Raw genomic sequence first — 14,619 nt, forward strand, 5'->3', positions numbered from 1 at the left:
ATAAATTATATTACACAAAAAAGTGTGTTATAAAATTCGTACAAATTAAATCGAAATACGTTTTTGGCAAAAGTTAAATTTCATTAAGGACGTAGTTAAAGAACTGATGCTTACAGAAAACTATACGGAGAGACAGCTCAGTAGGGAATATGTCCACCCCGAACTGCGGTGCAGCTCTCACAACGTCAAACCATACTTAGTGATTCAGGAGTCCTTGAGGAAAACTGGCCCACTCCTCCTTCAGAGTAAGCATAATACCTTGTTTGTTTCTTTCTGGAGGGGAATTTCGAACAGGAATGTCTCCCTGATTGCGTCCCAAACGAGTTATATGAGGCTGAGATCAGGGGAGCGTGCTGACCACTCGATTCGATGACTGTCCTTTGTCTCCAGAAGTGTCTTCACTGCTTGTGTACGATGAGGTGTGACATTGTCATCCATAAAAATGAATTCTTCGCCTACAGCATCACAGAAGAATCGAACATGATGCTAAAGAACTTTGTTGTAATATCGTTCACCACTCACAGTCCTTTTTTCCAGCACTTGTATCTCGGTGAGTCCATTAAACATAAAACCTTCCACCACAGTTGTATCTATCCCTTTCGAGAACGTTCTCGCGATAGTACGCAGTACCACTTTCATACCAGATCAAGTGTCGTCTAGAATCGGAGGAAAGACTGAAACAAACTCTCATCTGGGAAGAGTATTTTACTCCATTGGTGTCTTGTCCAATGTTTATGGATACAAGGCCACTGAAAATCTGCTCTGTGATGAGCTGTCGGTAAATGGATGCAGAATACAAGCCTTCGGACGTCTAGGCGTACTTGTCGCGGACGTCTTGCCATACTGTGTAGAGATATCCGCGTACCTGTGCTTGAATGAAGTCGATTTGCCGTGGTACGTCGGTTACGTTTTCTGTTATAACCAAAACTCTGTCTTCATGCACCGTGAAAGAGAGAAGGTGACCGCTTAGCAAACGTCTGTAAAACATTCCATTGATTTGAAACGCTGCCCAGCAACTGGATACAATGCTGTGTGAGATAGATTCCAAACTCTGTGGCAATATCAATAATTCTGCGACCTTCAAGCTTTCCAATAATTCTTCCTCGCGTGAAATCACCTGGATGATGTCTTTAAGACATCACAAGACATTCAAGTGTACAACTTTATTCCTTCGCGAAAAGGGCTCCCTTCAAACACAAGTCGCTTAGCTCAGCATTTTGACTGTTGAGAAGTTACAAATTCATCATTCCCCTCATCTCTCATCATCTTCGGAAGCTCAGTGGCCATACCATCTCTTATTTCAACTGTCTTCACTTCAAAAAGAAAATAAAAGATCTACATCTGTCTAATAACGAGATTATCGTTTATTTTGTCTTGCCTCCTTATTCATCAACATACCACAACAAGAGTCTCTTCAGGTTTTACAATCTAATTTCCCAGAAGGCATTTTCAACCTATTTAAATTTTCCATCAACACAAGCTATTTTACATGGCATGATAAGCTGCTTAAACAAATAGAAGGAACAGCAATGGACAGTCCTTTATCACCAGCCATAGCTGATTATTTTATGGAGTATCTAGAAAAATAACTCCTTGACAATATATTCCCTCATCTTGTTACATATTCCCTCATCTTGGTATATGGTTTCGTTTTGTTGATGATATGTTTGCAGTCTGGTCTCATACTGAGACAGAATTGCTTCAGTTCCTAGAGAAAATAAACTCCTCATACTCCCGTATCAAGGCCAGCTCGGAAACTGTCTTCCTCCCTACCATGAACAAAGGACGTTACCATCTCTTTCTTTACCGCGTGTCTATCATGTACCCTGCATGTCATCTTTCCTGTTTTGAACGGACTGACCTTGATTAGAATTGAAACTACATTAGATTTTTGGAATTCGGAAAGTCTGGCTTTGGTTCGCACGCCATCGATACTAGGCACGGAGTTCTCTGGAACCAGAAAAAACTGCTGCATTCCAGCAAGTTCATTGAAACATGTGAAATGCTACGAAATCATCCGAACCTCAACCGATCACATTGTATGACAATATCCAAGTTTTGGGAAGTGATCACTATTAATTGTTCATAAGTTGTTTTAATTAATAATTATTTTAAATAGTTTTTATCTAAGAAACTTACTACAATTGTTACTTTGAACTCTAATAGTGTAATATCGTATACCTCAGCTGCGACCGAGACACGAGCTAATACATGCATGATTTATAATTCATTTTGGTTCATCTTTTGAATGTCAACGGTCTGTCTCCCCGAGGATGTCCACTTAATGTTGGATGAAATATATTGGAGGTTTTGAATAAATTCTATATACTATTTGTTACATGTGTAAGCTGTGAAAGTTACACACACACACACGCACACACACACACACTGGTTCTAAAAGCTTCAAAAACAATAAGGATAGTCGATATATTCCAAGTTGCTCTTATTGAAAAAAAAAACGTAGCTTGATCTATTTAATTATACGCGCATTTGGTATCTTGTCATCGCAGAATAACATTATAAGTAGGTAATTCATTGTATAGGTATTGTAGTTGAAGCAAGGAATGAGGCGATCTAAGTAATTTTACTAATAAACGATCTCTATCTCTCTTTCTCTTAGCTTTTTGACTGCAGCCTAGTTTTGAATGATACAACACGAGAAAAGATGTCATCAGAAGGCCTCTTACTATATGTGGTTCTTCTCCTAAGGTTGGCACCTTTAATAATTTCATTTAGGATTTAAAAATTGGGAAGACACAGAGAATTTTTAATAAAAAATCAATAAAACGAAACATCTACATGGCATTGCAGTTTTATGTTCAAGAGTTTGTTGTAAATGTTTCTTGCAGCCAGTGTTAACGAAAATTCGGAGAACTCAGAGACTAGTCAAGGTTACTGTCATGAAATCCAATAACTCAATACTAAGTATTATAAAAATTTGTTTCTGCTGTTCAGTGAGATTTCACATAAAACAATGCAAAAATATATCAGAGAAAAAATAAGCAAGTATAAATAAATTACGATACTTTATGCACGAAATAACTTTAACATGGGCGAAAGTAATCCTTATAAAGGCGCACAAGCGATATTGATAGCTTTACAACGTTATCAGTATTTTTTCACACACACACACACACAAAAAAAAAATACAGTTAGTTGTGTTGTGCGTTTCTGAAAAATTTATTAAACTTATCAAATCCCAGAAAGAATTTTTACCCAAATTAATGAATCAGATGATTGGAAACTTTCAGACGCAATCAATACACCAAACATTTTTGCATATTCGGAAACTGTGTGAGTGCAAAGATTAAAATGCCTCAATCCACTGTTAATTCTGAGTTTGTTGACACTTTCTAGAAAGTTCAATTAATTTTATTGAAATAAAAATAAAGACCATCCGCTTCTCCTTTTTCGAAGTCAAGTCTTACACGAGTTAAAATCCAATATCCTGTTTCTGGCAAGCGACAGAAAAGACTTTAGAAATATCTTTTTTTTTTTTATCTGTTTTTCTTTCATAAAAACGTTGAAAGGTGGAGAGAGAATGATGAGTTCGAATAATTAATGGGAACAATCCAATGATTTCGGCAGAATGAGGCGGGGAGGTAGATAAACTTCATTCTATTTCTGATAGGCGTGCACACGTTTTGGAGTATGTGGGTGAAGTGCAGATGTCAAATGGGCTGTCGAAATGCGCGTGATAAAAACTATCTAACAGTGAAAGCGTGATTATGATTAAGGAATATTAATGAATGAAATAAATTTGGATCTGTAAGTGGAAAATTAATTCCAAAAAAAAAAAAAAAACCCTAGAGGAAATGTATAATATATCCTTCCTTTTTAATATTTAAGAAAAAGAATAGTCTTAAAAAATTCTAATAACAATGAATATTATTATATAAAGAATATTCTAAAAAAAGAAATCAAATAACAAAATCTGAAGAAAATATAAAATTAAATTTAAAAAATAAATTTCTTAAAAAGCATTTTTTTATCGATATAAGAGAAAAATATAAAATATATTTGCCTTTTATCAGTTTATTTTAAGGCAGGGGGCGCTACTGTACTATTTACCATTTATGTCTTTCAGCTTTTTTAGAGGATTGCGGTGTTTTGAAAATCGTGATAATTTTCTAATTCTATAATAATAAGCTATGTTTTTCTGGAGTAGCTTATCTGGTCTCTTGGTTGTATATTATTCACTTTTCAGACAAGAGCCAGTTCAATTCTTTGCCTTCTCTACATTATCTTTGAGCTTAAACATAGTTTAAAATAAGCAGGAAAAACATCTGTTACAGTAAACAAAGAAAAACTAGAAATATTTTGTCTTTGCTGTTTGTAACAACTGAAACTGATGGCGATAAATGCCGTTGTGTGCACTGTAGATATCGAGGCAATCTAAATATTGCAAGTAGCTCATGTTAAAAAAAAAAAAAGACTGTCAACTCTCGCTGTAAAGATATGAAAAGAGAAAAAAATATTGATATGGCTTTTTCAAAATCACTTCGAACATTATGAAGAATATACGATGGGCTCTTCAACGATACTGTCAACTATACACCTAAGACGAAATAACAGGAGAAAAATCCCTACTATGAGGCAATCAAGAAAACTGCGCAAACAGACAAACGATGCGATTTGAAATAGCAGTAAAGACTACCATAAAGTATCGGTTACGCAGTAGCCTGAAGTAATGTGAGCAGTAACATTCTTCTAAGCCTCAAATATCGTTGCTACCGATTCATCAAAAACCTTAGCAGTTTACATAGACTTTTTACTTCTGTTTTCGGTAGCTTCATGCATAAACATAGCATCCGTATTAGCATATACCTGTAATTAGAATGCCTTAGTTTCTTTATGCATTTTTATCGAGTGAAATGCCTTCGAGATATTTATCCATTCTTTGCAATGCGTAATAATCCACTGTGATCTTACATTAAAAATTTATTAAAAATATAGCCAATTTTTAGTGCGTTAACATCCTTTCTTTCTGTTGATTTTAGTAGACAATATTTGTATTGCACTGGCTTCTATGTTCAGCAGTCAGTGTAACAACTCACGTTTCATATCATGTACTGAATAAAATGCACTGAATGAAAGTTTATGTTGTGGAAAAAATAATACCATAAAGGATTTGTATAATAACAGAAGTAGTTGTTTCAAAATACATTACATTTTGAAGCCATGATTTGTAAAGCCATTGGATGCAAGAAAAATTGGAAAAAAAAAAAACATTAAATGACAGAGGAAATTAAAGAGAAAAATATATACGTTTTTCTCATGGTGAAAATCAAATTATTGTAAGTAATTGTTCCCATAACCTTCTACAGTGATATGCCAGTCTCCATTGTCATAACGTAGATACAACAATGAAGATTGAGACATCATTTTTCCATTGTTATGATAGCTTTGATTGCTAGTAGAAATAACGCTACTATTGTTATGAATTATTATAAGGTGTTCGTTCCTTTTCTGATTTTCAAAAAAGTAAAAAAGTAGTCATTGTTCCAAAGAATCCAAGTATCTTAGAATATCTTTTTAAAACCTAGTTCGAGTTACATACTTTACTATCTTATAATTGTATTTATAATTATTCTTGCATTGTGTTTTGATAAATAATGCGTGCATTTTGTTTAAAGCTTTACTAATTGTTTAAAGAAACTGCAATTATGAATTATGTTAATATAATTATTTTATGGCATAACTAACTGGTCTACATTGCATGCTTTTTAATACTCGGTAAACATTGCAATAAATAGGGGGCACCTAGGATTTTCTCCGCCACTCGGGAAAATGCATAGGAAGACTTTTGAATTTCATGACAGAATATCATTACCTGTGAGGTAAACGTTTGTAGCGAGTCCACCAATGAATCACAATCACAAAATAAAGAAACTGTTTTTTTTTTCTTTCAAAAAAAAAAAAAGAGTGTCTTATTCTGAGCCTAATCATTAGTACAGTATTTTGGAAAAACCAAAGAACCATTCGTACAGTATTTTGGAAAAACGCGTATATAATTGAAGTTTTATAATAAACTAGAAGAATAGGGGGCACCAATACATTTCGTTTGCTTACTTGATGACAAACAATAGCCGAAAATACAAGTGAATACAAGAAATAATGAAAATATAAAAGCAAAAGAATATATCAAAGAAAACCAATACTAAAATCAAGTCTTTTTTATGATATTTTTATATTTATCGTTTCCTTGAAGTGTTAGGCTTAACGTCCCGTCATGGTCAATAACTTGACCTCTCATAAAGATATTTTCTGCTAAAGGACATCGTTGTTACTGTGTGAGCTAAGGAAGTGTCGATTGAAATAATTAATTTTTAAATTATTTTAAAATAATAAAACTCTAAATCCTTATTTTATTTTTTATTTTTTTACAAAATTTCTTTCTAGTGTATCGTTAAGGATGGAAGACAACTGGAAGGTTGCCAAATGAAGATGTTTTTTCAAAAAAAAAAAAAAAAAAACGCCGGATGTTTTTAAAAGTTCTGGGTAATCTCCAGAGAGAAAAGATCGTCTAACATTCTTAGAAACTCGGTTCGCATGAGATAACAAATGTGATAAACACCACTGTTGACAAATTTGTAAAACCTTTGTGGTTTTTAAGGCATTTTTTTTCAATTCACTGTTTTTTTTTTTTTTTTTAAATGGTTTAACTACTTTTGAATCTTTGGATTGGGGAAACTTAGCGTATCATGTAAAGCATTGCTGTGGGAAGCTAAAAACTCTTAGCAGTTAATTGCAGCAATTAAGAACATTGGCCCAAATCAGCAGGCCGTCTTGTTCAGAACTCATTCTCTTGCAAATAAGGGCGCGTGATGAGATCTTGCAAGCAGCGGGTTTATGTTTTGCTTCTAAAAACAATGCCTGATTAAAGAGAAACTTCTCCACATCTTATTAGGAGCCGTCAGTATTAATTAGAAACTCCCTTTAAAGATGCAATTAGCTTCTAAAAGAACTTCGTTCAACAACAGAAAGAACTTCCCATTCGACAAAATTACCTTCTCTTTCTCCCAAGAGAGTATTAGCGACTTGGCAAAAGGAAATACGATCCACCTAAAGGCATCAGGGGGATTATTGGGTCTTCGTTCCAAATATCAACACTTCGTATAAAAAAAAGGAAAGTGTTGTAATAAAGGTAAACAGTATCTTGGCGTTTATTTATTTAAAAAAAAACACGAGAACTAAACTCACTTATTGGAAGTGGATGCTGTCCTAGAAGGTAATGGAGAGATTTAATTCCTGTCGAATGAGTAATAAAATGAATGTAATCGCTTTGGCTACATTCAGTTGAACGTAATAATGAAGTGTTGTCAAAATGTAAGTCATTATGCGCCTCTCTGAGTTGTGGATTGTTTCCTGTTCATTGTCTTATTCTTCTTCATTGACTCTGGATATTCTCATTCTCAATAGTTGAAAATAAAACAAAATCTACTTTTTTGAAAGTCGAATATGAATTATTTAGCTCAATTATCTCCTATGTCTCATGGCGAGCATTCTCTGACTAGTTTGTTTTAGCAGACGGGAAAACTCCGCTCCCTCCGCCTAAGACTGGCTAACTCTCCCTCATGAAAAAACTTTTTTTTTTTATAAATGTTTTCCGCACATTTGTAGCCAGGATTAGAGCACAGGTCTTCTAACTAAGCACGGTAGTTCCAATTGCTTCTGATACATATTTGCATCTGATAAAGCCCTTTTTGCCTTTTTGTTTAATTTTAAAAACAAATGGATAGTTAAAATCCGCTCATCACTTTTATTTTTCCATATGTAATACATGTATATAGAGTTATCGAGAACTTAATTTTTTCAGGTTGTTTTAAGAACTGACAAAGCGCATTGAAAATATGAATTCCTTGTACTGTTCTATTCCCCTATAATCGTTCTCCTGAGCGGTTTGCCTGTTTTAATGAGATGAAAATCCCGAAATTCTTAAAAGAAAAACTCTGCTCGAGAAACCCAAGTTTTTCCTTAAGGACTGTCAGCTATTCAAAATGAACGAGAATAAATCATACAAATATAATTTAGCGAGTTCAGGTAGACAGTTTGTTGCTGCTGTTGTTATAGCTAGAAGTGCAGCTGTAGTTTAGATGGGTGTAAGAAGTAGCAGTACAAATGATTTATTATCTTAAGACCACAAACGTTAGTGAAGAGTGGATGCGGAAGAATTTCTTGTATGAATTTTTGTTTCTTATTTTTATTATGTTTATTATTTTGTATGTTTTTGATAATTTTTTGTGTCTTAAACGTTGTGGTTGCGATGGAGAATAGTTAAAAGAATAGTTAAACTCGCCAAAATGTTTCTTACAAATTTGCGTGCATTCCGTATATCGCTATGTTTGAACTCCCTACAAGTACGATCTGGAAGAGGATTAGCAGAAGGATTGTTCGCTAGGTGGTCAAAAAAGCATGCTAATGTATTAATTGTCAGGTTCGATCTCGCATACTGCCTATCGGCTGCCTGTAGGATCTTTCTTCTGGTGTGAGTGGCTACAGCATGCCCACCATTTCTTGAAGAAAGTCATCACCCCGACAGAGATTCTAGACTTTTTAACTAGCTTCTTCCTGTAGACTTACGTTATTCTTCTAACCATTTAATTACAATCGAAATTTACATAAGATTAAAAATATTGACATTAAATCGAAATTTTATTTCAATAACGAAATAAAACACAACCTCAAATGAGACATAATCGTTAGCGTAATAAACTGTCTTCAGAGCGAAAAAGAAAGCCTATTTGAAATTAAAATAAATTAAAAGCAGTCATTTCTCTAAGCTTCAGAGAAAATATCCTGTGCAAGGAGTTTAAATTTCTTTTTTACTGCAATATTTAGCTGAAAGTTGCTTATTTTATGAAGAGAACAAAAATCTAAAGTCGTACAAATACGGTATGTAGTTTTATCCACTTTTTAAAATGTCCATTTCCTCCTACGCATCAATCGCTCCCTCTAGGTGACAAACCTCACAGTTTTGGAAAGCTGTGCTCTGAAAAATAAAAATAAAATATACAAAATTAAACAAAAGTACTTACAATAATTAAATTGTATGCATCCAGTATTTCATGTCATTAAAATTTGAATGGTATGTTTCGTTAGAATTTGTGTGATGACTTAGTAATTTCTTTAGTTTCTTCTTAACGGAAAATTTTGAAATTTTTCTATGGAGATATCTGTTTACGACATTTTAATCTTAAATTCACGAGAGAAAATACCGTTAAAAGACTACATCACAGAACAGTACATAATATGAATTATTTATTCATTATAAATAAATAAATAAATAAATAAATAAATAAATATATATATATATATATATATATATATATATATATATATATATATATATATATATATATATATATATATATATATATATATATATATATATATATATATATATATATATATATATATATTTATTTATTTATTTATTTAATATATATAGTCCAACCACAGAAGCGAGAGCTCTCGTTGGCAGACTGCCAAGAAGAGTCAATACATGTTCAAGGGGAGAAAGAAATAAGGCGATGCACGAATTGGTCACCAACACGCGAAATCACGTGCTTTATACGTAAAATTTTCCCAAGTGTTATACAAGCAAAATAGTTACCACTTTAAAAACTACAATGATCATAAAAGAGAAGTTAATTTTCCTACGTGTAATAATAAACACTCATCCCACAATACGGATTGATTACCCTATTATCGGAATGGATTCTCCTTCTTTTCACATACGCAGAAATGTCGAAGGGTCTCGCATCTGTAAGCGTACTATATATACTGTATATATATATCTGTACACCGGAGGTAAAGGGCACTATGTCCATTTCTTTACGCATCCGAAGTAAACGGCTACTTGTCCACTTAGTGCTGTTTACTTCGATACCATGATGTCACATAATGCCCTTTCCAACTGGCTAATCCGCTCATTATTACACACACACACACACAGGAGATAGTGCTTTGCACAACTGAAAAGAACGCGAAACAAAACATTAAAAAATACCTAAATCTCAGTTCCGTAAATAAATAGACAGTGTTCTTTACCTCCGGTGTACAGATAGTCCTTATAAGGACTGGCTTAAAGGGGCGAAGCAAGAATGCTTTTTATCTTCCCGGTTATCTGTAGAGGACAGTGTAGGGATAAGGTGTTATTGAGCTATTAAAGCTCTGATCATGGCAAGAGGGTAACAGCAATTGTCGAGCCTCAGTTAGAACTTCATTGGCTACAGCATTGCCATCCATTACCCCCCCCCCGGTGTATGTACAGATATATAATAGACAACATTTTTATTTTACTTGAATTTTTTATTTAAAAAGGTTATTTTTTATTTACAGAGAATAATTTGTGTCAATTAATTATTTGAGTGAAATAATTTGACAAAGATAAAGATCTATCTGTTTTATATAGAAATCAATAAATTACTTTATTTTGTTTGCTAGTTGAACGAAGTATCTTCCCTATAACGTCTAACTTACTGTTCATTCTACCACTTATTTAAATTCTTCAGACTTTAAAATAGAAATATATCTACGTCTTAATGTTGTTGTTCGAGTGGGGTAATCCCCATTTTTGCCCTTTGATGAGGAATTTCAAGTATGTATTTTATGACTGTAGATCCGTATGTTCACAGGCTGGTTTGCCTGTTCCGAGGGACGAAAAACTCGAGTTTTCGGGTGAAAAAACACCCTCTACCTCCCGTGTGAGACCGGATAATTCACCTTTATTCGAAAGAGACAGATACAGGTTCCTCAAGTCATGGACGGGAATCGAACGCAGGTCTTTCCGACCAAAGGGCTTCGTCGCTACTGAGGCTCTTTACGTCTTAATATAATTAATAATGGAATAAAATGCGAAGCAACGGCTTACCGACTACACTTCCAGGAATTCGTCTTCATATCGCAGAAAATCTTAAATTTAGTAATACTTCTTCATAAAGATGTAAGTACTTTAGGGGGGGGGGACTTAGTCTTGTTACAAATAATGTTACAAATGTATATCTTTGATGTCCACTTTATATAGTTCGCCCACCGATTAGAGATCCTTCGATACTTCTGCGCATGTTAGAAAAAGGAGAATCCATTCCGATAATAGGGTAATCGGTCCGTATTGTGGGATGAGTTGTTTATTATTACAGGTCGGAAAATTTACTTCTATTTTATGATTATTGTAGTTAACTATGTTGCTTGTATAACAGTTGGAAAAGTTTACCTATAAAGCACGTGATTTCGCGTGTTGGCGACCAATTCGGACGTCCTTCATTTCTTTCTCCCCTTCAGCATGAATCGACTATTCTTGGAAAGACGCGAAGCAGGGACCTACAAACGGTGGGCGAACTGTACAAGATTACACAAGTGTATGTCATTAACTGAATGCATATGCTCGAGTTTGTTTGCTCATTTTCAGGGATGAAAAATTCAGTCCCCATCGGTAAGGGATCGGCTAATCCAATATATGGATTTTGAGAAGGGACGGCAGGATGCTGGGAAACTCTTTGTAAGAGTTTTTTCCTAACTGAAGGTGAGTTATCTGGTTTGTCTCCAATGCAGTTAGCGGAATTTTTAAGTAGTTGCTGGTGAATATACGCCATTTATAGACGTATTTTACTGACATCATTTCCTTAGGACTACGGCATCCTAACTAATGTCTAATCCCTGCCAGTTTTGTATAAAGAACTGAGACTAAAGCAAAACATAGTTTTGCTAATATTTGTAGACAGCAAACCTTGAATTATAACTGAAGTTTTCTAACAAATCTATAAATTAATATTTAGAGTGTGAACATTTCCATAGATTTAACGTGGAATTAAAAAAAAAAATGAATTACTAATAAATAATTTGAGTGCTTAAAAATACGGAGCCCCCAGAGCTCAATAGGTATCCGACATATCTTTTGGTCGGAAAGACGTGGGTTCGAATTCTTTTCAGGAAGTGAAGAACCCTTTATAACGGCTTTTCAACTGATAGTCTCATTATGAAGATGGTAGAATTTTTCATCCGGATTTTTTTTTTTTTTCCAATCAGTAAAACAGACAAACAGGCCAAAAGAACTCACACAATTAATAGACATAAGACTCGGCCTCATAGCCTAAGTTGCTTTGGCTGTAACTCTCTTTGCTCGCTTAAAAATAAGATTTCCATATTTTAATTATTATTTATTTATTTTGAAATGGCATGTCTTAAATTAAAAACTATCCGCTGGTCTTATTGGAGTATTTTGGTTACTGTTAGGCTTAGCGATCATATTGGATCATTGTGTGACTACACAAAGTGCGACTTTCTTTCATTCTCATGCTTGCCCTTTAGAATGTATTACTTATTTATTTGTTTGTCTTTTTAATAATTACTTCGTCTTCTTAACAAGAATATGTAGCGACGTCTTTGCATCCCTTTCCTGTACTTCTTAAGATTTTACAGAACTTCTTGAGAGTCTTCTTTTCATCTCCTCACCGCCAATAAACGTTAAACTTACCATTTAGCTTTTTTTTTTTTATCCCTCACTTTTCTTGTTGTGTAGGGGGGGGGGGAATACTACAACCCTCCTTGTAATAATGAGACACATCACGATCAATGCATCAACAAATAAGACAGGGGGAATTGTTACTGGCACTCAGGGAAATAAATCAAAATACAAGGAATAGAAAGACAAGAACTAAACATAAACTACAATGGACATCACTACTCTTGTACCACTAAAGCATGTACAAAATATCCTCGTGCCGTAAATAGAAAAAAGAAGAAGAAAGATTTTTTCGCACCTTATTAGAATGCAGGACCTCTTTAGCTTTATCTAAGAACCATGTCGAAAATTAAGTCCTTATTTTTAAATCAAGATTACACTTGTTACATTGAAATGTATAGAGAATGTTTTTTTTCTGAATTTTTTTTTTTTTTTTTGAACAAGATAAACCTGCATTGCCCGGTGCATAATTTAGTTCAGTTCACAAAGTTGTTTTTTTTTTTTTTTTTTTTAAAGAGACCTGACATTCCAGGTCTCGTTACGTTGTACAGACGACAGTGTTTGTTACTAACAGAATAGTGTTTATGCCCAAGAGTTTGTTTTTGCTTTTTTTTAGATGCCTGTCACAAGTAATTAGAATTCATTAGCTTAATTTTTTGTTTGTGTTGTAGTTTTTTTTTTTTTTTTTTTTGTGACCCACTTTTTTTTGCACCAAAGAAATGATAGTAGCAGTAGAGAATGAGAGAGGGAACGAGAACTAATATATGTGAATAAGTAATATGTTTCTTTTTCCATTTAAGGATTTACTATTCAAATGTGAACCTCCGTAGCTCAGTTGATTTCCATGGAACCTGGGTTCGAATCCCGTTTATAAAGAACCTTTATCAGATCTTTTCAATCAAATGGTGAATTAGCTGCTTTCATATTGAGGTGGAGGCTAATTCCTCTTTTTCTGATAGATTAGAAAAACCTGATCTATCAAACGAATATAACATGCTTTCAATTTCTTTATTTATATTTCTATCTCTCTAGATGTATTATAAAATTCGAAGAGTCTCTTAATAAAGTGCATTTAAATTTATTATCTTTCTTGTTTCTATAACCAATAGTATAACACTTCCTAAAATATTTAAAATCTACAACAAAAACAATTTTAATCCTACTAAAAAGAGCACAAAAAATCTCTTTTAGTACTTTTAAAAAAGTATATTTCATTTGAAAATCACTAATGACCTCTAGTGTTAAAGAAATAAATTATTAAAATAACAATTTTAATATATGTACTACGCGCCTGCATTTGTAAAGCAAATATTGACTAATTTTATCTTTAGCAATATTTGCAGATTTCATTGTTGGTCACTCACTATGACGTCATTATTTGAGTACGTCATGAACTGTAATCGAGTTCACGTGCTTGCTCGTAGATTGAAATTTGCAGTTATATTTTATGATTATGTTCTTCTAGACATAATTACTCATTACTTTCTTGACAAGTTAAGGTTCGCTAAATGTGCACTACATCATTATTAAAATTTTGAAAATAATGAGTGCATCAAAGAGGTCCGAGAGTACAGTGATAAATTATATCCAATTAAAAATGGGAAGTCAGGTACAGACAACTTGCATCAGCTTGAGTAAATGACTTCACAGAAAGAACCCAAAAAAACGACTGACCTTCGCACTTTTCTCCCAAAATATCCATCGAAGCTTGTAAAACCATTGGATCAATAATATTAACAACTTCAATCTTATTAACGAAGACAGCTAATGAGCATTTTAATAAGATATTTATTCGAGTACACTTTTGTTTATCGGAATCAGTTCAAGTAAGAGGATAACGACCCAATTGCACACGTTCTTGTTATTTATGTTTCGTGAAATAAGAAATAATTTATGGTGTTTTAACGAACACCTAATCAAACGAGTTCTTAGAAGGCCATAAATAAACAGCTTTTAAGTACATTAAACGACTATAAATGTACATTCTAATTTTATATTCAGAGAAAGCCTCCCAAGAAAACTTTAGCGAGCCCTTATTCATATTCATAACGTACTTTTAACGTATACATTATTTACGGTAGACATCTTAACTGCTAAACCTTTGATTTACGCTTGAAAGAGAAGGAACTGTTTATATTGTAGTGGAATGGAGT

This window comes from Typopeltis vanoorti, chromosome 14 (genome assembly GCF_054136105.1).
Source record: "Typopeltis vanoorti isolate ZY-2024b chromosome 14, IOZ_Tvanoo_1.0, whole genome shotgun sequence".
Taxonomy (NCBI): domain Eukaryota; kingdom Metazoa; phylum Arthropoda; class Arachnida; order Uropygi; family Thelyphonidae; genus Typopeltis; species Typopeltis vanoorti.